General features: G+C 44.9%; 1 long non-coding RNA gene across 1 annotated transcript in view; it reads left to right on the forward strand.

Annotated features, from left to right (window-relative positions):
• The window catches only part of LOC125484185, a 16,940-nt gene extending 581 nt beyond the window's left edge, over positions 1 to 16,359 (forward strand). Inside the window, exons 2-4 of the long non-coding RNA XR_007263025.1 lie at positions 970 to 1,103; positions 2,486 to 2,612; positions 16,197 to 16,359. This is a non-coding gene — a long non-coding RNA (uncharacterized LOC125484185). The remainder of the gene's footprint in view (positions 1 to 969; positions 1,104 to 2,485; positions 2,613 to 16,196) is intronic.
• Positions 16,360 to 22,530: the final 6,171 nt, after the last annotated feature.

Below are 22,530 nucleotides of genomic sequence, written 5' to 3' on the forward strand. Positions count from 1 at the left end.
AGGGTCAGTACTGAGGGAGTGCCGCATTGTCAGAGGGTCAGTGCTGAGGGACCACAGCACTGTCGGAGGGTCAGTGCTGAGGGAGCGCCGCACTGTCGGAGAGTCAGTACTGAGGGAGCGCCGCACTGTCGGAGGATCAGTACTGAGGGAGTGCTGCCTGGAGTATTGCTGTGTAATTCATTTTTAAAGTAGTTGAGGTTTAATATAAAATTGTAAATATGACCATGGTTGTTTGTAACTTGCTGTTATTAAGCTTACAGTTGATGTGAATTAAAACTGTCTTTGATGTCCTCAGCTGAGAGGAATTTAAATTCCACATACAATGCAGGATCTTGAACATTGTGGTCTGCATTGCCTCGTGCCTGTTATTGGTTTGATCATGTGATTTGCTGGTTTCATTTCAATGTGTGCGAGGCTGGGTACTATTACAGCCAGTCTCCAACTAGCATAGCAGAGGGCTTCCTCAGACTGCACTGCTCCCTTGTCCCCTGTCCCCTTTCTGCTACCAAGGGGAATCATTGCCCCATTGCAAAGGTGGCCCTGAGCACTGGCCACATCCTATTGCCCACACCAAAAGCTGACACAGCCCGAATTTGCAAATTCCTTGTCACTGGAAGGTTGACGGGCCAGGTTTCAGTGCAAACCCTAGACTTTGTCATCCCATAAAAGTGCGAAAGTCAGACCAACCCCATAACTTGGAGGCTTTGCAGTTACCGAGTCAGGGATAAAGTCGACAAATCTCCAATCTCCTGCTAAATGTGCAAAAGAAAATATGCTTGGCAACCAATACCAAGGGCAGGAAACCGGCTGCTCGGTCCTGTGACAGGCTTTGAAGGATTTGTTGACGTCCTGTAACCAGCAGCGGGTCATTCGCTAAAAAGGATTTCACATTTCATTGAATAAGATTAAAAAAATTCCCAATCAATTTCCTTTTCTAATATATCTCTCTCTTCTCCTCCTCTCCTGAAGGTGCTGACCCTCACTAGGGGGTGGGGCCCGGTGCCCACTGCCTTCCTGTCCTGAAGGTGCTGACTGTCTCTGGTTGTGGATAATACCGCACCCCCCCCCAGCCTTCGCCAATAACAGAGGGCTGGGCTACCAGAGTAAGTTTGCCGCTGTTCAATTTAAAGCTGCCAAAACTGAAACAACAAACAGAAGTCAGAGTTAAGGGTCTGCCCCTGATGCACAGCCACCGATAAGCAAGGGAGGCTTAGCTGTGATGCCTCAGGTGGTCCAATAGCTCGTTGCTGTCGGTGGTAACTGAGCAGTTGACTGCTCCATCTGGAGTCCATACGAGGGAGATGAGCCTGGAATGTCCTACCGTTTGCTGACTGCACAGCCCAGAGGAAAGCAATGGATGGAGTAGTGGAACACTTATATAGCTAACTTCAGAGCTGCCGTCTGATTGGCTGCTGCAAACCTACTGACCAGCTGTTACACTGCGGACTGGACAAACCCTTGCAGAGGACAGGGAGTCATTCATAAAGCCATAGAGTCTTACAGCACGGAAATAGACCCTTCGGTCCAACCTGTCCATGCTGACCAGATATCCTAAACTGATCTAGTCCCATTTGCCATCATTTGGTCCATATTGCTCTAAGCTCTTCCTATTCATATACTCATCCAGATGCCTTTTAAATGTTGTAATTGTACCAGCCTCCACCACTTCCTCTGGCAGCCCGTTCCATACAGACACCACCCTCTGCGTGAAAGGGTTGCCCCTTAAGGTCCCTTTTAAATATTTCCCCTCTCACTTTAAACCTATGCCCCTCTAGTTTTGGACACCCCCACCCTAAGGAAAAAGACCTTGGCTAATCACCTGAAGGTCACCCCTCAGCCTCCGACGCTGCAGGGAAAATAGCCCCAGTCTATTGAACCTCTCCCTATAGCTCAAACCCTCCAATCCTTGTAAATCTTTTCTGAACCCTTTCAAGTTTAACAACGTCTTCCCTGTAGCAGGGAGAACAGAGCTGAGCACAGTATTGCAAAAGTGGCCAAACCAATGTCCTGCACAGCCACAATATTCATTCTCCTGTGGGCCTGGAGCAGGCTCTATGGTGCCAATGCTTACAGTTGCTGGTCCCCTCAGCCACCTCTGCCCAGGCTGTCATCACAGTGGCCTCTTGCTGCTATCCACGGGATAAAACATCTTCCGCCTCTCCTGGGTTGTGGTGGATGTGTGGGTCCATACCTCCTGTCTGCCCACCCACAAAATTTGACATTTTCCTGGTGCATGAATACATAAGAAACGGATCATGAATGCACTATTCCCTTCGATGGAAACAAGGAATAACATTAAGGCAAATTAATCTTGCTGAACCTGCCTGTTAGGCATTTGCCGGGGACTATACTGGTGCGACAAGCAGTAATCTAATCTATGCACTAACAAAGAGAGTGTAAATTTCACAGACACTTTATGAGTGACACTTCACATTCTCCACTTTATACAGGGATCTCTCAACATGGTCTTCATTTTCTTTGTCAGATGCAGTTGAGGAAGAGAGAATTTAATCACATCAAATATGTCAAAATGAGATCTGCCTTCAAGGATGAACAGAAATTACAATCAAGCCCTCTCCTGGATTACTTTCAAATCAATCAGCAAAACAGATGTATGTTTGATACAAGAACTATCAGGTTCATCTGACAGAAATAGCCTCAGCGTTTTCTGTTTAATTCTTTAATCCTTCTCAGAATCTAAAAGGGAGACAATCTTCTGCAACTCACTTGCAAATTCTCTGTGATCACTTCTGTCTGGACGGAATGTTTTAACCCACGTTGCCTGAAATCTTGCCGATCCCTGGGTAACCCATGCAGCAATTTCCAAGTGAAATCAGGACTCCCAGTCACACAGTGACAATTACAGAATACCTACAGTGTGGAAGCAGGTCATTCGGCTCATCAAGCCCACACCAACCCTCTGAAGAGCATCCCACCCAGACCCATCCCATCCTCATTTCCCACGGTTAATCCACCTAACCTGCACATCCTTGCACTACGGGAGGAAACCCATGCAGACACAGGGAGAACACACAAACTCCATGCAGGCTGGAAAGGAACCTGGGTCCCTGGCACTGTGCGGTAGCAATGCTAACCCACGGAGCCACTGTGCTGTCCCCATGGAATATTCCATGGGATCCTCACTTGGTCTGGAATCCATCAGGGAGAAAGGTTCTCAGCTGCTTATGTGGGGGGTTTAACTTCCTTAACCCCTCCCCCATCCATCGTGATCCAAGGTTAATGTTAATGCATACTCTAGTTTTCACAGAACTTTGGAAAACTGAGGAATGGCTGTTACTTTATCCATAAAGAAAAGTTGTTGACCACCTGAGCATAGTTCCTTTTCAACATTAAGCAATGGTAATGTTTTTTTACAGAGGCAAAATACTGTGAATGCTGGCGATCTGAACCAGATGGGTGGCGCGGTGGCTCAGTGGTTAGCACTGCTGCCTCACAGCGCTAGGGACCTGGGTTTGATTCCACCCTCGGGCAACTGTCTGTGTGGAGTTTGTTTGTTCTCCCTGTATCTGTGTGTGTTTCCTCCGGGTGCTCTGGTTTCCTCCCACAGTCCAAAGATGCGCAGGCTAGGTGGATTGGCCATGTTAAATTGTCCCATGGTGTCCAGGGATGTGTAGATTAGGTGTGTTAGCCATGGGAATTACAGGTTGGGGTAATGGGTCTGGGTTGGGTGGTCTTCACATTGTTGATGTTGGGTTGAAAGGCCTGTTTTCACACTGTATGGATTCTGTGAAACACAGAAAATGCTGGAGAAACTCACTGGGTCTGGCAGTATCTGTAGAGAGAGAGAAACACAGAGTTAACATTTTCCAGGATGACTGTTCTTAAGAACCCCTTTTCATTAGTCTGTTTCAATCTTTATCGCCAAGCGTTGTTCCTCAGTTTGTGTTCAGGAATAATTAGTTCCCAGTGTTGGCTCGGGTGAAACATAGAAATTAAGGGCAGGAGTAACCAGTTGGCTCTTTGAGTCACTCAGGTTGATCATGGTTGATCCTCTCTCTCAATGCCACATTCCCATTTCTCCCCATTCCTCTTGATGCTGTTAAAATGTGAAAAATTATTTCTCTTTTTCTTGAATATATTGGGTGTCTTGGCTTCCTGTGGGAGAAAATTCCACAGGTTGACCACCCTCTGAGTGAAGAATTGTTTCCTCATCTCAGTCCTAAATGGTCTACCCTGTATCGCCCTGAGACTGTGTCCCCTGGTTCTAGACTCCCCAACCAGGGGAAACCTCCTCCCTGCATCGGGTCTGTCCAGCCCTGTTAGAGTTTTATACATTTCATTAGATCCCCTCTCATCCTTCTAAACTTGAGTGAATCCAGGCCCATTCGAACCAACCTCCCCTTGTAGGACAGTCCTGCCATCCTCAGTACCAGCCCAGTGAACTTCCACTGTACTCCCTGTATGGCAGGTCTATCCTGTTTTAGGTAGGGAGACCAAAACTGCACACTGGTGTGGTCTCACTGAGACCCTGTATAACTGCACTAGGACATCCCTACTTCTGAACTCAATTCTCTTGCAATGAAGGTCAGTGTACCTTCTTAATTACTTGCTGCTCCTGCCTGTTTACTTTCATTGACTGATATACAAATATACCCAGATCCCTTTGGACATCTATGCTTCCCAATATATCACCATTTACATAATAACCTGCCTTTCTGGTTTTCACACATTTTGCCATGTTGTACAGCATATGCCATGTCTGTGTGTGCACTCACTCCACTTGTCTAAATCACCTTGAAGCCTCCTTGCTTCCTGCTGTCCACACACAATCCCACCATGTTTTGTGTCATCGGCGAACTCAGAAATGCTGCATGTGGTTCCCTTATCCAAGTGAAATCAGGCTTCAGTCAGCAGGGGTCCCAACCCGAAACGTCAACTTTCCTGCTCCTCTGATGCTGCCTGGCCTGCTGTGTTCCTCCAGCTCCATGCTGTGTTATTTCAGTCAGCACTAGGCCTTTCTGTTGAAAAGATTGTTCCTTGTTTTGCAATGTTATTTCTCAGTTGTCCAACCAGGATACTGTGGCTCATTGGTTAGCACTGCTACCTCATGGTGCTAGTGAGCTGGGTTCAATTCTAGTCTCGAGCGACTGTCTATGTGGAGTTTGCAGGTTCTTCCTTATTTTGTGTGGGTTTCCTCTGGGTGCTCCGGTTTCCTTCCACAATCCAAAGAAGTGCAGCTTAGGTGGATTGGTCATGCTAAGTTGCCTGGTAATGTGCAGGCTCGGTGGATTAGCCATGGTAAATTCAGGGTGATGGGATGGGATGAGGTGTGGGAATACTCTTCAGAGAGTCATGCAGACTTGATGAGATGAACAGCCCCTTTCTGCTCCGTAGGGATTCTATTCCTGGATACGTTGTAATCGATTTTCTCCATGAGAGCGTTAGAACAAATTATTCATGATTCAAAACAAATCCAGGATCTCATGGATAGGTTAATTTCTGTTTGACTGCTTTTAGCAAATGCGTAGTGCAGCAAATATGCAGAGTACAAGTTCCAGTTAGGCCCCACCTAGAGATTGGTTTCCAGTTTTGCTTCCCACACTCTGGGAAGTGTGTGAGGGTTCTCGAGAGAGTGCAGGGGAGCTTTAACAGTATGGGTCCAGTGATGAGGGAATTTACTGACAAGGTTCAATTGGAGAACCTGAGGTTGTTCTCCATGGAGCGGAGGAGATCGAGGGGAAATTTAATCGAGATGGATAGGGTTATAACGGGTTTGGATAAGGGAGACAAGGAAAGCTGCTCCCATTGGCTGATGATGCAGCCTAGGGGACCCAGATTGAAGGTATTGGTCAGGAGATACTGGGCAATGGGGAGATGTTAGAAAGAACGTTTTTCCACAGTGAGTGGTAATGACCTGGAACTCACTGCCCGTGAGGGTTGGAGTTGGATTTGATGAATGATATCAAAAGGAAACTAGACAGATACTTGAAGGAAACAATCTTGCAGAGTAACGGGGAGTGCGCGGGGAAATGGGACTGACTGGATTGTTCCAGCATGGAGTCTTGCTATGCCAATAACTAACATACGCACACCTGCATCTCTCCTCTTAGGGAACTGATGCTGGTCTCTGAATAATTGTGTGCAGTCTCTCGTTTCAGGCTGCTGCCTCACCTACAGTGCAAACAGGGAGATGGGCAGGGTCTGACACCTCCAGGTCTTCCCTTCCAGGCTCCATTGAGGACATGAGTGAACGAAGCTGCTTCGACGTGAAGGGTAGCAGCAGCTTTGTGAGAAATGTGACTGTGAAACAAAAACCTCAGCTTATATGTGTGTGCGTGTGCGCGTGCGCGCGCGAGTGATCGCTGAAGGGGAGAAAGCAGGAATGGCTGAGAGTGAGGTGCAACAGTGACACTCAGTGGCTGTTCATTGTATCATCACCATCCAAGTCTGTAAATGATACATAGGGACAGGAGGAGGCCATTCAGCCCCCATTGACCCTGCCCCACCATTCAATACAATTGTGGCTGATTGGACACTTCACTGCCTTTTACCCACCCCGATCCCGATATCCTTGTAATGCCACTGGTCATCAGAAACCTATCAAACCCTGCCTTAAACACGTCAAAAATTCAAAGACTGAGCTTCCAAGGCCATTTTTGGCAGGTTTCACGACTCTCTGAGCAACATGTCATGTCATAAATGCTATCTCCTTCTTTTTAAATTGTGCCCCCGGTCCTAGACACCCCAACCAAAGGGAAGCAATGGCCTAGTGGTATTATCACTAGACTATCCATCTAGAGACTCAGGTAATGTCCTAGGGACCTGAGTTCAAATCCTACCATGGTAGATGATAGAATCTGAATTTGGTTAAAAATCTAGAATTATGAGTCTAATGATGACCATCAGTTTTTTGTTGCAAAAACCTATCTGGTTCACTAATGTCCTTCAGGGAAGGAAACTGCTGTCCTTACCTGGTTTGGCCTACATGTGACTCCAGACCCACAGCATTGTGATTGACTCTTAACTGCCCTCTGGGCAATAAACGTTGGCCTGGCCAGTGATGTCCTCATCCTGCAAATGAATAAAAGAAACCAAAGGGATATCTTACATGCAACTACCCCATCTATCCCTTTCAGTATTTGTAGGTTTCACTGAGCTCACCTATTATTCTTTGAAATTCTGGGCTAATCATCCTTCGTAGGCCAGCCCTACCATTCCGGGAACATGTCTGGGGGACCACTCTCTCTATGACAATAATATCTTTGCTGAGTTAAAGAGCCCAAAACTGCAAAGAGTGCAGTTGAGCCAAGCTCCCTACAACTGAAGAAAGACTTCACTATTTCTGGGCTCAAACCCTCTTTCAACATTCCTTTAGTCCTGATCTAATTTATTCCAGAACATCGAGGCAAGTAAGGGAGGAAATTACGAGACCCCTTGCAGAAATATTTGCATCATCTATGTCTACGGGTGAGGTGCCTGATGACTAGAGGCTGGCTAATGTTGTACCTTTGTTTAAGAAAGATTGTAAGGAGAAACCGGGGAACTATAAACCTGTGAGTCTGACTTCGGTTGTGGGTAAATTGTAGGAGGTGATTATAAAAGATAGGACTTATGGACATTTAGAGAGACAGGAATTGATTAAGGATAGCCAGCATGGTTTTGTGTGAGGAAAATTGTGTCTCACAAACTTGATCGAGTTTTTTGAGGAATTTACCAAAAATATAGTTGATGGCAGAGCAGTAGATGTTATTTCGTTGGATTTTGGTGCAGCCTTTGACAAAGTACCTTATGGTAGACTAACTAGTAAAGTTAGTGAGATTCGGGGGAGCTTGCCAATTAGATACATAACTGGCCTAACAGCAGGAGACAGAGTAATGTTTGAGGGTTGCTTTTCAGACTGGAGGCCTGTCACCAGTGGTGTTCCACACGGATCAGTTTTGGATCCTCTTTTCTTTGTCATTTATATAAATGATTTGGATGAGAATATAGAAGGCGTGGTTAGTAAGTTTGCGGATGACACCAAAATTGGTGGCATAGTAGACAGTGAAGAGGGTTTTCTAAGATTACAAAGGGATCTTGATGAAATGGGTGAATGGGCTAAAAATGGCAGATGGAGTTCAATCTGGATAAATGTGAGGTATTACATTTTGCCACAAAAAAGCAAGGGTAGGGCTTATACAATTAATGGTAGTGCCTTGGGTAGTGTTGTAGAACAGAGAGACATAGGGGTACAGGTACAAAATTCTTTGAAGTTTGCATCACTTATAGGCAGGATGATTAAAAATTCATTTAGCATGCTTGCCTTCATTGCTCAGTCCTTTGAGAATAGGAGTTGGGAAGTCATGTTGAGGTTGTACAGGACATTGGTAAGGCCTCTTCTGGATTACTGTGTCCAGTTCTTGTCACCCAGTAATAGGAGGGAAATTATCAAGCTGAAGAGGGTTCAGAACAGATTTACCAGGATGTTGCTGGGTATAGAAGGTTTGAGTTATAAGGAGAGGATGTTTAGGCTGGGACATTTTGCACTGGAGTGTAGGAGGTTGAGAGGCAACCTGATAGAAGTTTATAAAATAATGAGACGTGTAGACAGATTAATGATCGTTGTCTTTTCCATGGGATGGGGGATTTCAAGACTAGGGGGGCACATTTTTAAGGTGACAGGAGAGAGATTTAAAAAAGACATGAGAGGCAAATCTTTTACACAGAGGGTGGTTCAGGTGTGGAATGAACTTCCTGAGGAAGTGGTGGATGCGGGTACAATTAAACATTTAAAAAAACATTTGGATAGACTTGGAAAGGTTTGGATGAATATGGGTAAGGAGCAGGCAGGTGGGAGTAGTTTAGTCTGGGATTATGTTCAGCATGGACTGGTTGGACCGAAGGGTCTGTTTCCGTGCTGTATGACTCTCTGACTCTATAACAGCTCACCACACCTGCATGATAGTCTTCAATGACTTAGCAATAAGGACACCCTGTGTATATCTGCAGTCTCCAACCTTTCACCATTTAAGAAAGACTCTGCCTATCTGTTTCTCCTACCAAAGTGGATAATCTTTCCACATTGTGTTCCATCTGCCATGGTCTTGTCCATTCGCTAAGCCTGTCCAAGTCCTCCCAAAACCATTTTACATCTTCCCCACTACACACATTCCCTCATCGCTTTGTATCATCGCTAAATTTAGAAATATTACATTTAGTCCCCACGTCCAAATCAATGTTGCATGTTGTGAACAGATGGGGAGCACTCAGTGCTGTTCTTTGTGGTAACCCATTGGCCACATTCTGACCAACACCAGAATGACCCATCTATTCCTCTGTCTGCCAGCCAATCATTAATCCATGCCTGTACATTACCTCCCATACCGCGTGCTTTAATCTTTCTCATCAGTCTCCTGTGGGGGACTTTATCAAAAGCCTTCCGAAAATCTAAGTACATCATGTCCGTCAGCAGTCCTTCATCAATTTTATTAGTAATATCTTCAAAAAACTCTAACAAGTTCAATTTCCCATTTGCAAATCCATGCTTGACTCTGCCAAATTAGTACAATTATCTATTTATCCCATCCTTTATCGTGGATTCTAGTACTCTTCCCTAATACTGATGTAAGGTTGTCAGCTCTGCAGTTCCCTGTTTTCTCTCTCATTCCCTTATTAAATAGTGGGGTGACATTTGCTTCATTGCAATCTGCAGGATTATTCTAAAATCTATGGAATTATGGAAGATCATTACCAATGTATTGACTATCTCTATAGCCACTTCCTTCAACACTCTGCGATGTAGACCATCAGGTCCCAGCTTCTTAATCCTCCAGTACAATTTTCTTATGTATACTAATTTCCTTCAACTCCTCGTTCTCCCTGGATTTCTAATTCTGGGCGATTTCTTTATTCTTTCTCAGTTATTTAGTTTCTCTGCCATTTCTCCGTCTTTCATTATAAATTCTCCTGACTCTCCCTTTAATGGACCCACATTTAGTTTAGCCAAATGAATCCTTTTTACAATACATTTTAATTTTTTTTAATGAGAGTGCATTCATATTTTATTGTCCCTTTTCTTATCTGTTTCTTGGTCCTCCCTTGTTATATTTTATAAGCCTCCCATTACTGTTTCTGGGAACTTTTTATAAGTCTTTTAATCTGTACAATCCTGAACCTCTTTTGATAATCTTTTTTGAGATTTTGTGCTTTGAAGGAATGTATAGTTGCTGTAAATCATATCATAGGTCTTTAAGAACTATCCATTCCCAATGTAGAGTCATGCATTTTAATGTATTTTCGCATTTTAATGTATTTTCCCAGTTCAGCTCAGCCTTTCTAATTTTCCTTATTCAAATTAAGCAGAGATTGAACTACCGTACTTTCAAACATGATGTAAAATTCGACCATGTTGTAGTCCCTCATCCCCAACAGTTCTTTTACAGCTTGGTTTCTAATTAGCCCTTTTTTCATTACTTAAGACTAGATATTCTCTAGGTGGCTCATCATCATACTGCTGCAGAAAGCTATCCCTAATAAACTCCAGAAATTTATCCCGCACAGCCTCTGGGCTCAATTGATTTACCCAGTCTACATGCAGTCACCCATGATAACTGTTACATATGTCTCCCCTCTCCTGATTAATACCATGCCCCATACTACCACAAGTACTTGATGGCTTTTAGGTAACTCCAACTAATGTCTTCTGCCCTTGCTGTTTCTGAATTCCACTCCAATAGATGCTGCATTTTGGACTAATAAGGGATCCCATCGCTTATTATCAACAGAACTCTGTCCTCTCCTCCACTTGTCTGGTCCTTCCTCAACACTGAATATTCAGTTCCTGAGTCCAGGTCACCATGCCGCCATATTTCTGTCATAGCCAGTAGATCATAACCCCTGTAAGTCTATTTGTGCCTTTAGACCATCTGCCTTGTTTGTGAATGTTGTGTGCTTTCAGGTAGATAGCCCTTAACATTGTCTCCTTGCTATTGTTCCACATTTGGGTTGTACTGAGTTGGTTTTTCCAGTCTTTTAATGTTCCTTGCAGCTTTTCTACATCCTATTACCAACTTAAATTCCTTTCAGGTCATAGAGTCATACAGCACAGAAACAGACCCTTTGGCCGAAACAATCCATGCCGACCATAATCCCAAACTAAACTAGTCCCATCTGCCAGCATTTGGGCCATATCCCTCCAAGCATTTCTTATTCATGTACTATCCAAATGTCTTTTAAACGTTGTAACTGTACCCACATCCATCACTTTCTCTGGAAGTTCATTCCACACTTAGCGTATTTGCCCCTTGCCCTTTTTAAATCTTTCTCCTCTCACCTTAAAAATATGCAGCCTAGTTTTGAAGTCCCCCACCCTAGGGAAAAGAGACCTGCTATTCACCTTGTTTATACCCTCATAATTTTATAAACCTCTATTAGGTCACCACTCAACCTCCTATGCTCCAGAGAAAGAAGTCCTGGACTATATAGCCTCTTCTGGTAACTCAAACCTTCCATTAGTGGCAACATCCTGGTCAATCTTTTCTGAGCACTCTACAGCTTAATAATATCCTTCCTATAGCAGGGTGACCCAGAACTGCACACACTACTCCAGAAGAGGCCTCACCAACATTCGGTATAACCTCAACAAGAGTGGCACGGTGGCTCAGTTGTTAGCACTGCTGTCTCAGGGACCTGGGTTCAATTCCACCCTCGGGCGGCTGTCTGTGTGGAATTTGCACATTCTCCCTGTATCTGCATAGGTTTCCTCCCACTGTCCAAAGATGTGTAGGTTAGGTGGATTGGCCATGCTAAATTGCCTAGGTGGATTAGCCATGGGAAATGCAGCGTTACAGGATAGAGTGGGAGGTTGGGTCTGGGTAGGAGGGTCAGTGCAGATTCAGTGTGGCAAATGGCCTGCTTCCAAACTGTAGTATTCTGTGAATATGATGTCGTAACTCCTATACTCAAAGGTCTGAGCAATGAAGGCAAATGTGCTAACTGCCTTCTTAACCACTCTGTCTACATGTGATGCAAACTTCAAAGAATTATGTACCTGAACCCCTAGGTCTCTCTGTTCTACAAGACCCTACTTTTAAATGTATAAGTCCTGCCCTTGTTGGTTTTACCAAAATGCAATCCCTTGCATTTATCCTTCCCCAGTTAGCTAGTTTAAACCAGCCCTAGCAGCACTAGCGAAGGTGTCGGTCCCAGTCATGTTATAAGGTGGAACATTTCCAGCTTGTACAGGTCCCACCTGTACCAGAAGCAGACCTAATTCCTCAAGAGGCTGACGTTGTCCCGCCTACAACAGATCTCCAGCCACATATCCTATCGATCTGCACTTATGCATGTGGCTCTTCCAAACTCCCTAAAATCTGATTTAGAAAATGAGGTGTGAAGACGCGAAGTGTCCTGCTGCCAACTGGTGCCCAGCTCTTTCTGTTGGAAAATAGATGAAGCGAATAATATAGAAGGATTTGTTGACTGGTTTAGATGAAGGGAGGTGTACTTGTGAAATATGAATCAGTTGAATGACCTGTTCCTTTGCTTCATGTTCTTTGTATGTATCAACCTCTTGTGACCAGGTCTTCTGACCTCAGTAACATTTTAGTATCTCTACTTGATCCTCCTTTATAGTCCTCATTACGCTGTCATTCTCCAAAGGCAACCGTGATTTGTCATTTTGATTTCCCCTTTCCGGTTATACCAGCATCAGAGTCTCTACCCATCTCTGTAGCTCAGCTACAATGCTGCCAGAGATTGAATAGTGAGTGATGTGGTTTGTGTTTTCCTATGTTGGTACATGTAACCTATATCATGGATAATCAAGCTGTTCTCAAGTCAGGTATCTTGAAGCTTACTTACTACAAGGCTGTAACATATGGTCTGGGTTCTATAATGGAGGTTTCTGTGGAGGAGACTGATTGTTTTATGTTACTGAAATGAGTTGAGATTTAAGGTATTTTAATATAACTGCTTATTTGATATTCCATGAAGTACTTACTCACAGACTTAACTCAAAGACTACTCAGTGGCATCTCTCTTCAAAATCTCTCCAACATTGTATGAGCTCTTACGATGCCACTGATGTACCCTATTATTTATACATTCAAATATTAACCTTATACTTTGTACACGAATAGTCATGGAAATCTGCAATTCTCTCCCCTAAAAATTGTTGAGGCCCTGGGATCCATATAGATTTCCTGGGATATTTCTTGGGTTCAGAGACCACATAAACTCTATATCACTTCTTGCTATCAATTTAATTTCATTTCTTGCTAACAAGGCAACCTTGCCCTCTGCCCATCTGTCTGTCCTTTCAAAAGGATATTTGTGAGGCCTCTTTTAGAATACTTGGTGCAATTCTTGTCTCCCTTCTATAGGAAGGATATTGTTAAATTTGAGAGGGTGCAGAAAAGATTGATAAACATGTTGCTGAGACTGGAGGTGTTGAGCTTTAGGGAGAGGCTGAATAGACCGGGGCTTTTTTCCCTGGAGCATCAGAGGCCTTATAGAGGTTTATAAAATCATGAGGGGCACGGATAGGGTGAATAGCCAACGTCTTTTTCCCCAGGGTGGGGGAGTCCAAAACTAGTGGGCATAGGTTTAAGGTGAGAGGGGGAAGATTTAAAAGGGATCTAAGGAGCAACTTTTTCATGCAGAGGGTGGTGCATGTATGGAATGAACTTACAGAGGAAATGGTGGAGACGGGTACAATTACAACGTTTAACAAGCACCTGGATGGGTAAATGTGTAGGAAACGTTTGGACAGATATGCTGGCAAATGGGACTAAGTAAGATTTGAATGCCTGGTCGGCTTGGACGAGTTGGACCAAAGGGTCTGTTTCCGTGCTGTATGACTCTATGGCTTTATGGATATGGGCAGGTGGAGCTAGGATTCAGACCAGCTTAATTGGCGAGTAGAACTAGCTTGATGGGCTGAATGGACTCTAGCTGATTTTTTTTATACGTTCCATCCACGGCGATGCCATGACCCCTTTGGTTTCCCTGCTAGATTTGGGAAAAGCCAATAAATTAGATCATGTCCCAGATATCAGGAATCAATGTCTTCCTCAAAACAAAAGATCGAGATATAGTCCACATTACTGATCTCTGCACGACAAGAAATAGCTACCAGGCTCACCAAGGGGCTGCAGTGTTGGAATATACAGCACTGTTCCAAGTTACTGGCAAGGCCATTGTTTGTTCCTTGTCCCTAATTGCCCTCAAACCAAGTGACCCAACCACTCCCATTACCAATGGGATGGCAGGACTGATGTATGATGGGGGACTGTATCGGTTAGGACTATATTCGCTAGAGGTTAGAAGAATGAGGCAGGATCTTACAGAAACCTATAAAATTCTGACAGAATGAGACAGGATAAACACAGGAAGGGTGTTCCCAATGACCAGGGGAGTCCAGAACCAGGGCTCACAGCCTAAGGATGCGGGGTAAACTATTTAGGACTGAGATGAGGAGAAATCTCTTCACCCAGAGCCTGTGAACCTGTGGAAATTCACTGCCACAGAACGCGGTTGAGGACAAAACATTGAATGTTTTCAAGAAGGAGTTAGATATAGTTCTTCGGGCTAAAGGGATCAAAACTTGTGGGGAGAAAGCAGGAGCAGGGGACTAAGTGGGATGATCAGCTGTGATCATATTGAATGCTGAAGTAGGTTCAAAGGGCAGAATGGCTTACACTTGCTCCTATTTTCTCTGCTTCAACCACGTTGGTGTGGATCTGGAGTCACGTATAGGCCAGACTGGGTGAGAATGGCAGATCTCACACTCTCACACACACGCACACCCACACACACCACACACACAACCTGGGAGCCACTGTGTTGGATCTCTCGTTGTTAGATTTCTTCATTAATGAAACCAGATTGGGTTCCATGACAATTCATGACAACTCCCACAGGACACTGAGGCTTGTTGAGTAAATCCAGATTTCACTTGGAAGGTTAGCAGGAAAGCTTTCTGAGGCACAGTTGGGAGCCAGCAGCAGGGTGGGTGGTGTGGACAGTCTGTAGTTAGAATGGGGGAGAGGTTTAGTGAAATAGGGTGATCTGAAGCTTACTTAGAGGGGGTCAGGACTGGTTGGTTTGCTGGGAGGGGCATTAGTGGCTGGGGTTGCTGGGATAGCTGGATTGCAGATCATAAGGTCAAAAAGTCACAGAGATGTACAGCACAGAAACAGGCCCTTTGGTCCAACTGATCAGCTATCTTAAATTAATCCAATCCCATTTGCCAGCATTTGGCCCACATCCCTCTAAACCCTTCCTATTCGTATACCCATCCAGATGCCTTTTAGATGTTGTAATTGTACCAAACTCCACAACTTCCTCTGGCAGCTCATTCCATACATGCACCACCCTCTGCATGAAAAAGTTGCCCCTTGGCTCCCTTTTAAATCTTCCCCCTCTCACCTTAAAACTATTCCCTCTAGTTTTGGACTCCCCAACCCTGGGAAAAAGACCTTGGCTATTCACCCTATCCTTGCCCCTCATGATTTTATAAATTTCTATAAGGGTCGACAAAACAATGCAGTCGTGTGTCCCAAACAAGTGATAGGCTGATTATTTAATTTGATAAAGCTCTGCTGACTACATTGAGGGTCCAATTAAATCTATTTATAGAGGAAGCTTGCCTCATTTAACTCGAACACCCACCTTCGGATACTGTCTGTTTGTTTCACTTCTCTACAACATAAAGACCAAGTAATGATTTTCAGACTTGCAGCAGAACAGGAGCTTTGCACCAGACACAACATGTCATTATCTGATCCGGAGACAGCATAAAGCAGAGGAAATTCAAAGAATTGAATTCTTTAATTTATCATCCATTGGCCCTGCCCCAGTACTGAAACAGCTTTTATTAAAGCCCCATCTGACCTCTGTCAGATTGCAATAACCTCTCCCTCTGCCTTCCTCTCAACCTGTCTCCAACCTTTGACACAGAGCCTACGCCATCTTCCTCCAACACCCTGTCCACTGTCATAGAGTCATACAGCATGGAAACAGACCCTTCAGTCCAACTTGTCCATGCCGACCAGATATCCTAAATTAATCTAGTCCCATTTGCCAGCATTTGGCCCACATCCCTCTAAACCCTCCCTGTTCATACACCCATCCTTTGTCTTTCTCTTTTCAGTTCATAAACTTGTATACTTTCTAATACATTTCAAACTGTATAGAGAGTTCTGAACAAGAGTTGCACCGGACCTGAAACATTAACTCTGTTTTTCTCTCCATAGATGCTTCCAGGCCTGCTGAGTTCCTCCAGAATTCAGTAAGACAGAATTGCTTTAAGCTGTGGTCACACTCAATGATGCTGGTAACAATATAGACAGATCAATTTGAAGACCATGAATGCTGTAATAAAAAAAGATATATATAGAAATAAATAAGATGAATAAATATTGAGTGTAAAGTAGTATTAGATTGTTCCTGAGATTACATGTTACAAGGCCTTTCATCCCAGCAGAGTGAGAATATCAACAAAGGTAAAGCTTGAGGAAAAGCAATGGTAGGAATTAGCAACATGATATGAAAAGGCGTGGACCCCTCATCTCTTTGGCAGTAACTTCGAAAAACTCAGTGGTTATACAATCTCACCTTGGTTGTATTCAGCATGGAAAGAAGTATGAAAGACAACACTATCAAGTAACGTCATTTTCATGTTTATAAAGAAACCGTTGGTTCCTTCTAGAATCAGTGACATGTAGTGGCTTGGAGCAGCCTTGATTAATTAAATTGATTACTAAAGCTTTGATTTTCTATCCTGGGTCAGAGTCACAGAGTCGGACTCCCTGAACCCATCCCTTAAGAATGGCTACCCACATTTCGGATTTGCAGTCCAGGGTGGGGAAGCACTTGGGTTGGCAGTTGGGTCAGGTGACCTGAGAAGACCCTAAGAAGCTGCCCAGTCCCGTGTCGTCTATGCAGAGAGACACTACCAGCTCTCACCTGGTTCTATTCTCACCCATCTCGTTGGAGCCAGAGAATTCCCTGCAACTGTTTCTCTTCCTGCTCCTGCACTGTTCCCTCCGGAGTTCCCCAGTAATCTATCCTTGCTCCCTCCGATTTCTCACCTACACACTGCCCCTTGGGGAGATGGTCTGATAGTGCAGTGTTAGCTTCGCTGACTGTTGCAAGGGAACTTTAAGGGGGAATATGCTCAAGAACAACTAACTGCCAAGTTCACAATGAAAATCAAATAACCGATTGCTCATCACGGTCTGACAAACTCTGTGGGTTAGTTTAATTACAACAGTGAAAACACATCACAAGTTGTAAAGCAGACATTGTAGCAACCTACTGATTTCTGGGCTTGAAGCCTTGGGAATCTACAGCAGGCTCACTGGCATGATGTGGAGGTGCCAGTGTTGGAATGGGATGGACAAGGTCAGAAATCACATGACACCAGGTTACAGTCCAACAGGTTTATTTGAAAACACAAGCTTTCAGACCCTCATTCCTTCTTCAGGTGTTAGTGAGAGAGGTCGTATCAGACACAGAATTTATAAGTAAGAGATCAAAGGGTCGCTTCACTGATGAGGATGTATTAAACAAACCTAAGATGCTGTTAAATCTTTAGTCAGTTAGAAGGTTTTAATTGATTAATACTTATATGTGAATCTCCGAATTAAAGATTTAACAGTGACTTAGGTTTGTTTAGTACATCCTCATCAGTGGTGTTATAAATCACTCAGAGATAGTAAGAACTGCTGATGCTGGAATCAGAGATAACACAGTGTGGAGCTGGAGGAACACGGCAGGCCAGGCAGCCTCAGAGGAGCAGGAAAGCTGACGTTTCAGGTCGGGTCACTTCTTCAGAAATGGGGAAGGGAGCTCTGAAATAAACAGAGAGAGGAGAGGTGGGGCTGGGAAAGGCAGGTGGGATAGCGATAGGTGAGTGCAGGTAGGCAGTGGTGGGGATTGGTCAGTGAGGTGGGAGGAGTAGGTAGGTGGGAGAGAGGCCGGACAGGTTGGGGAGGCGGGAATGAGAGGGAGGGTTGGTCATGGGATGAGATCGGGGGTGGGGAGATTTTGAAACTGGTAAAGTCCACGTTGAGACCATTGGGTTGTAGGCTCCCAAGGCGGAATACCTACAACCCAATGGTCTCAACATGGACTTTACCAGTTTCAAAATCTCCCCACTCCCGTCCTCATCCCATGACCAACCCTCCCTCTCATCCCTCCCTCCTCGACCTGTCTGTCTTCTCTCCCTCCTATCCGCTCCTCCCACCTCACTGACCAATCCCCACCACTGCCTACCTGCACTCACCTATCGCCATCCCACCTGCCTTCCCCAGCCCCACCCCTCCTCTCTCTCTATTCATTTCAGAGCCCCCTTCCCCTCCCCCATTTCTGAAGAAGGGTCCCGACCCGAAATGGCAGCTTTCCTGCACCTCTGATGCTGCCTGGCCTGCCGTGTTCCTCCAGCTCCACACTGTGTTATCTCATCAGTGGTGTGACTCTTTGATCTTTTAATTTGTCAATTCTGTGTCTGATACTCCCTCTCTCACTAACACCTGAAGAGTAAGTGAGGCTCCGAAAGCCTGTGTTTTCCAATAAACCTATTGGACTATAATCTGGTGTCGTGTGATTTTTGACCTTGGCTAACTGGCAGGCAGAGTCATAACATTGAATACACAGAAACCAAGGAGTCCTTGAAGTGAACCCTCTTAAAGACAAGATACATATGTGACTTTTTTTTTCCAGAAGTAAGGTTAACTATTTACAATATTGACTGAGTTTATAAAGTACAGGTAATTTGCTGTTGGCAACACTTTTTGTTTCATGGAGTGCAACTGCTGTCCCAAAATAGAGTAAATAGCCAAGGTCTTTTCCCCAGGGTAGGGGAATCCAAAACTAGAGGGCATAGGTTTAAGGTGAGAGTGGAAAGATTTAAAAAGGACCTGAGAGGTAATTCTTTCATGCAGAGGGTGGTGTGCGTATGGAATGAGCTGCCAGAGGAAGTGGTGGAGGCTGGTACAATTTAGAAGGCATTTGGATGGGTACATGAATAGGAAATATTTAGAGGGATATGGGCCAAATGCTGGCAAATGGGACTAGATCAATTTAGAATATCTGCTTGGCACAGGCGAGTTGGATCAAAGTGTTTGTTTCCATGTTGTACAACTCTGTGGTGGCATGAATGTTGATCATTGGGCAGTCAGTTTTGAGAATCGTGGCTTTTTAGATCGAGTGAATTCTTTTATCTTGGCACCTTCAGGGATTGACACCTGAGAACATTTACCCCAGTGTGTACAGGTCTCATTTATCCTCATGATCTATGAGACAACCAAGAACACATGATCTGACAAACTTCTACTCTGTCAGGTTTCATGCTCTTGATAACATGAAAAGTCAAGCATGGCATCAGGTCAAAAATACATCTGCAATTTAAATGCCATGGGTGACTTTGAAACCATTGCCAACAATCATAAGAAACCCAGCTGGTTTGTTAATGTCCTTTAGGAAAGTAAATCTGCCATCCTTCCCTGGTCTGGCCTACATGTGACTCCAGACCAACAGTAATGTGTTGCCTATTAGCAGCTCTTTGAAATGGCTGAGCAAGCACTCAGTTGCATCAACCACTAGAATGGGAAAAACTGAAACTGGACATATCACCAAGCATTGACTGAGACACTGGAAACGACAATGTCAAACACAGCCCTGTCTATCCTGCTATGTCTTCCTCACTAACATCAGGGGGCTAGTGCCAAAATTGGGAGAGCTGTCTCACAGACAGGTGAAGAAACAGCCTGACATAGTCATACTCACAGAATCATACCTTACAGGCAATGTCGCAAACACCACCATCACCATCCCTGGAAATGTCCTATTCCACCAGCAGGACACACCCAGCAGAGCTGGCAGCACAGTGGTATACCTCCTCGAAAAATTAAATCAAGTTAGTAGAACATGACCTGGCCCGCACAAAGCTATGCTGACTGTCCCTAATTAGGCCATAACAAAAACAAAGTTGCTGGAAAAGCTCAGTAGCATCTGTGGAGGAGAAAACAGAGTTAACGTTTCGGGTCCGGTGACCCTTCCTCAGAACTCAGTCGCTAATTATGCCATGCTTTTCCAAATGTACGTAAATCCTATCCGTAAAGAATTCTCTCCAATAGCTTCCCAACCACTGATATGAAGCTCACCAGTCTATAGTTTCCCAGATTATCCCTATTTCCCTTCCTGAACAGAGGAACAACATTAGCTACTCGCCGATGGTCCGGAACCTCTCCAGTGGTTAATGAGGATACAAAGATCTTGGTCAAGGCCCTAGCAATCTCCTCTCTTCCCTCTCTCAATAATCTGATTAGATATCCTCGCCACCTGGGGGCTTATTCACCTTAATGCTCTTCAAAAGACCAAATACGGCTTTCTTGATTTCAAAATGCTGTAACATATTAGCATGCTCGACACAAATCTCACTATCCTCCATATTCTTCCCCTGGATGAATACCAACATAAAGTGCTCATTTAGGATCTCACCCACATCCTCTGCCTCCAAGCACAAGTTCACTCCCTTATCTTTGAGCAGTCCTACCTTCTCCCTAGTTATCCTTTTGTTTTTAATGTATCTATGGAATGCCTTGGGATTCTCCTTAACCCTACTTGCCAGGGTCATTTTATGGCCCCTTCTTGCTCTCCTAATTCCCTGCTTACTGTATATTCCTCATGGGTTCTGTCCAATTTTAGCTTCCTAAACCTTACACGTTTTTCTCCCTTGTTCTCCAAGGGTCCCTTACCTTGCCATCCTCGTCCTTCCTCCTAACTGGAACATGCTGGTCCTGAACTCTGATCAGCAAGTCTTTAAACAACTCCCACATGTCAAATGTGAACTGCCTGATAACAGCTCCTCCCAATTAACAATCTCTAGCTCCTGCCTAATACTGACATAATTTGCTGTCCCCTGATTTAGTACCTTCCCGCAAGGTCTTGACTTATCCTTATTTGCAGCTATGTTAAAATTTAAGGAATTGTGGTCACTGTTTCCAAAATGCTCTCCCACTGAAAGGGGAGTCACCTGGCCAGACTCATTAGCCAACACAAGGTCCAGTATGGTCCCTCCTCCAGTAAGATAATCCACATATTGCTTCAAGAAACCCTCTTGGGTGCATTTAACAAATTCTGCCCCATCTAAGCCTCTTGCTCTAAGGGAGTCCCAGTCAGTATGGAGGAAGTTAAAGTTACCCACTATGACAACCCTGTTGTTATTGCATCTTTCCAAAATCTGCCAACATATCTGTTCCTCAATGTCTCGGTGGCTGCTGGGGTGGGTGGGGTGGGGGGGTGGAGGTGGGGTTTGGGGGGTGGCTACAGCATAATCCTATCAGAGTGATTGTACCCATCTTATTTTTGACCTCTATCCATATTGCCTTATTGGATGAGCCCTCCAGTATGTTCTCTCTTGAGTTCAGATGTGACATTCTCCCTGATCAGTAATATAACTCCTCCACCTCTCATACCTTCCTCTCTAACTCGTCTAAACAACAAAACCCTGGAATATTGAGCAGCTAGTTCTGTCCCTCACTCAACCAAGTCTGTGTAATTGCCACAACATCATAGACCCACGTACTGATCCAGGCTCTAAGCTCATCTGCCTTACCTATAATGCTCCTTGCACTGAAATAAACACACTTCAGCCCATTAGTACCATCGTGTTCATTTACCTGTCTCTGCCTGACCTTCCTTTCTGATTTACTGATCCTAACATCTACCTTCTCCCCTCAATCCCTCCACCTGCTGACCTGCTGATCTGGTTCCCAGCTCCCCGCCACTCTAGTTTAAACCCTCCCGGGCAGCACTAGTGAACCTCTCTACAAGGATATTGGTTCCCCTCCAGTTTAGGTCCCTCATGTACAGGTCACTCCTGCCCCAATGATCCAAGAACCTGAAACCCTGCCCCCTGCAACAGCTCCTTAGGCACGCATTCATCTGGCCTATTGTGGCACTGGTAGTAACTCAGAGATTACTACACTCGAGGTCCTGCTTTTTAGGTTCTTTCCTACCTCCCTGTACTCACTCTGCAGGACTTCATCTCTCTTTCTACCTATGTTGTCGGTACCAATGTGCACAACCACCTCTGGCTGCTCACCCTCCCCCTGTAAGAATTTCATACAACTGTTCAGGTGCCACCTTTGACCCTGGCACCAAGGAGACAACACACCATCCTGGAGTCTCGAATATGGCTGCAGAAACGCCGGTCTGAGCCCCGAACTAGCAAGTCCCCAACCACTACTACTCACCTGGATCCTGCCCGACCCTGCTCTACAGCAGAGCTAGTTGTGGTGCCACAGGCCTGGCTGTTGCTGTTATACTCCCCTGAGGGGCTATCCCCCTGCTCCCCCCAACAGTATCCAAAACGGTACACCTGTTAGAGAGGGGAATAGCCACAGCAGACTCCTGCAATCCCTGCCTGCCTGTCCTGGCAGTCACCCATCCACCTGACTCCCAGGGCAACACAGTACACCACCACATCTACTGGGCCTGTCCTGCTGATGGGACAGGACTTATCCAGGGATAGTGATGTGCAGGACGTTATCTATAAGGTATGATGTGGCGAGTATGGCAATG

The sequence above is a fragment of the Rhincodon typus genome, chromosome 10 (assembly GCF_021869965.1).
Source record: "Rhincodon typus isolate 14 chromosome 10, sRhiTyp1.1, whole genome shotgun sequence".
Classification (NCBI taxonomy): Eukaryota; Metazoa; Chordata; class Chondrichthyes; order Orectolobiformes; family Rhincodontidae; genus Rhincodon; species Rhincodon typus.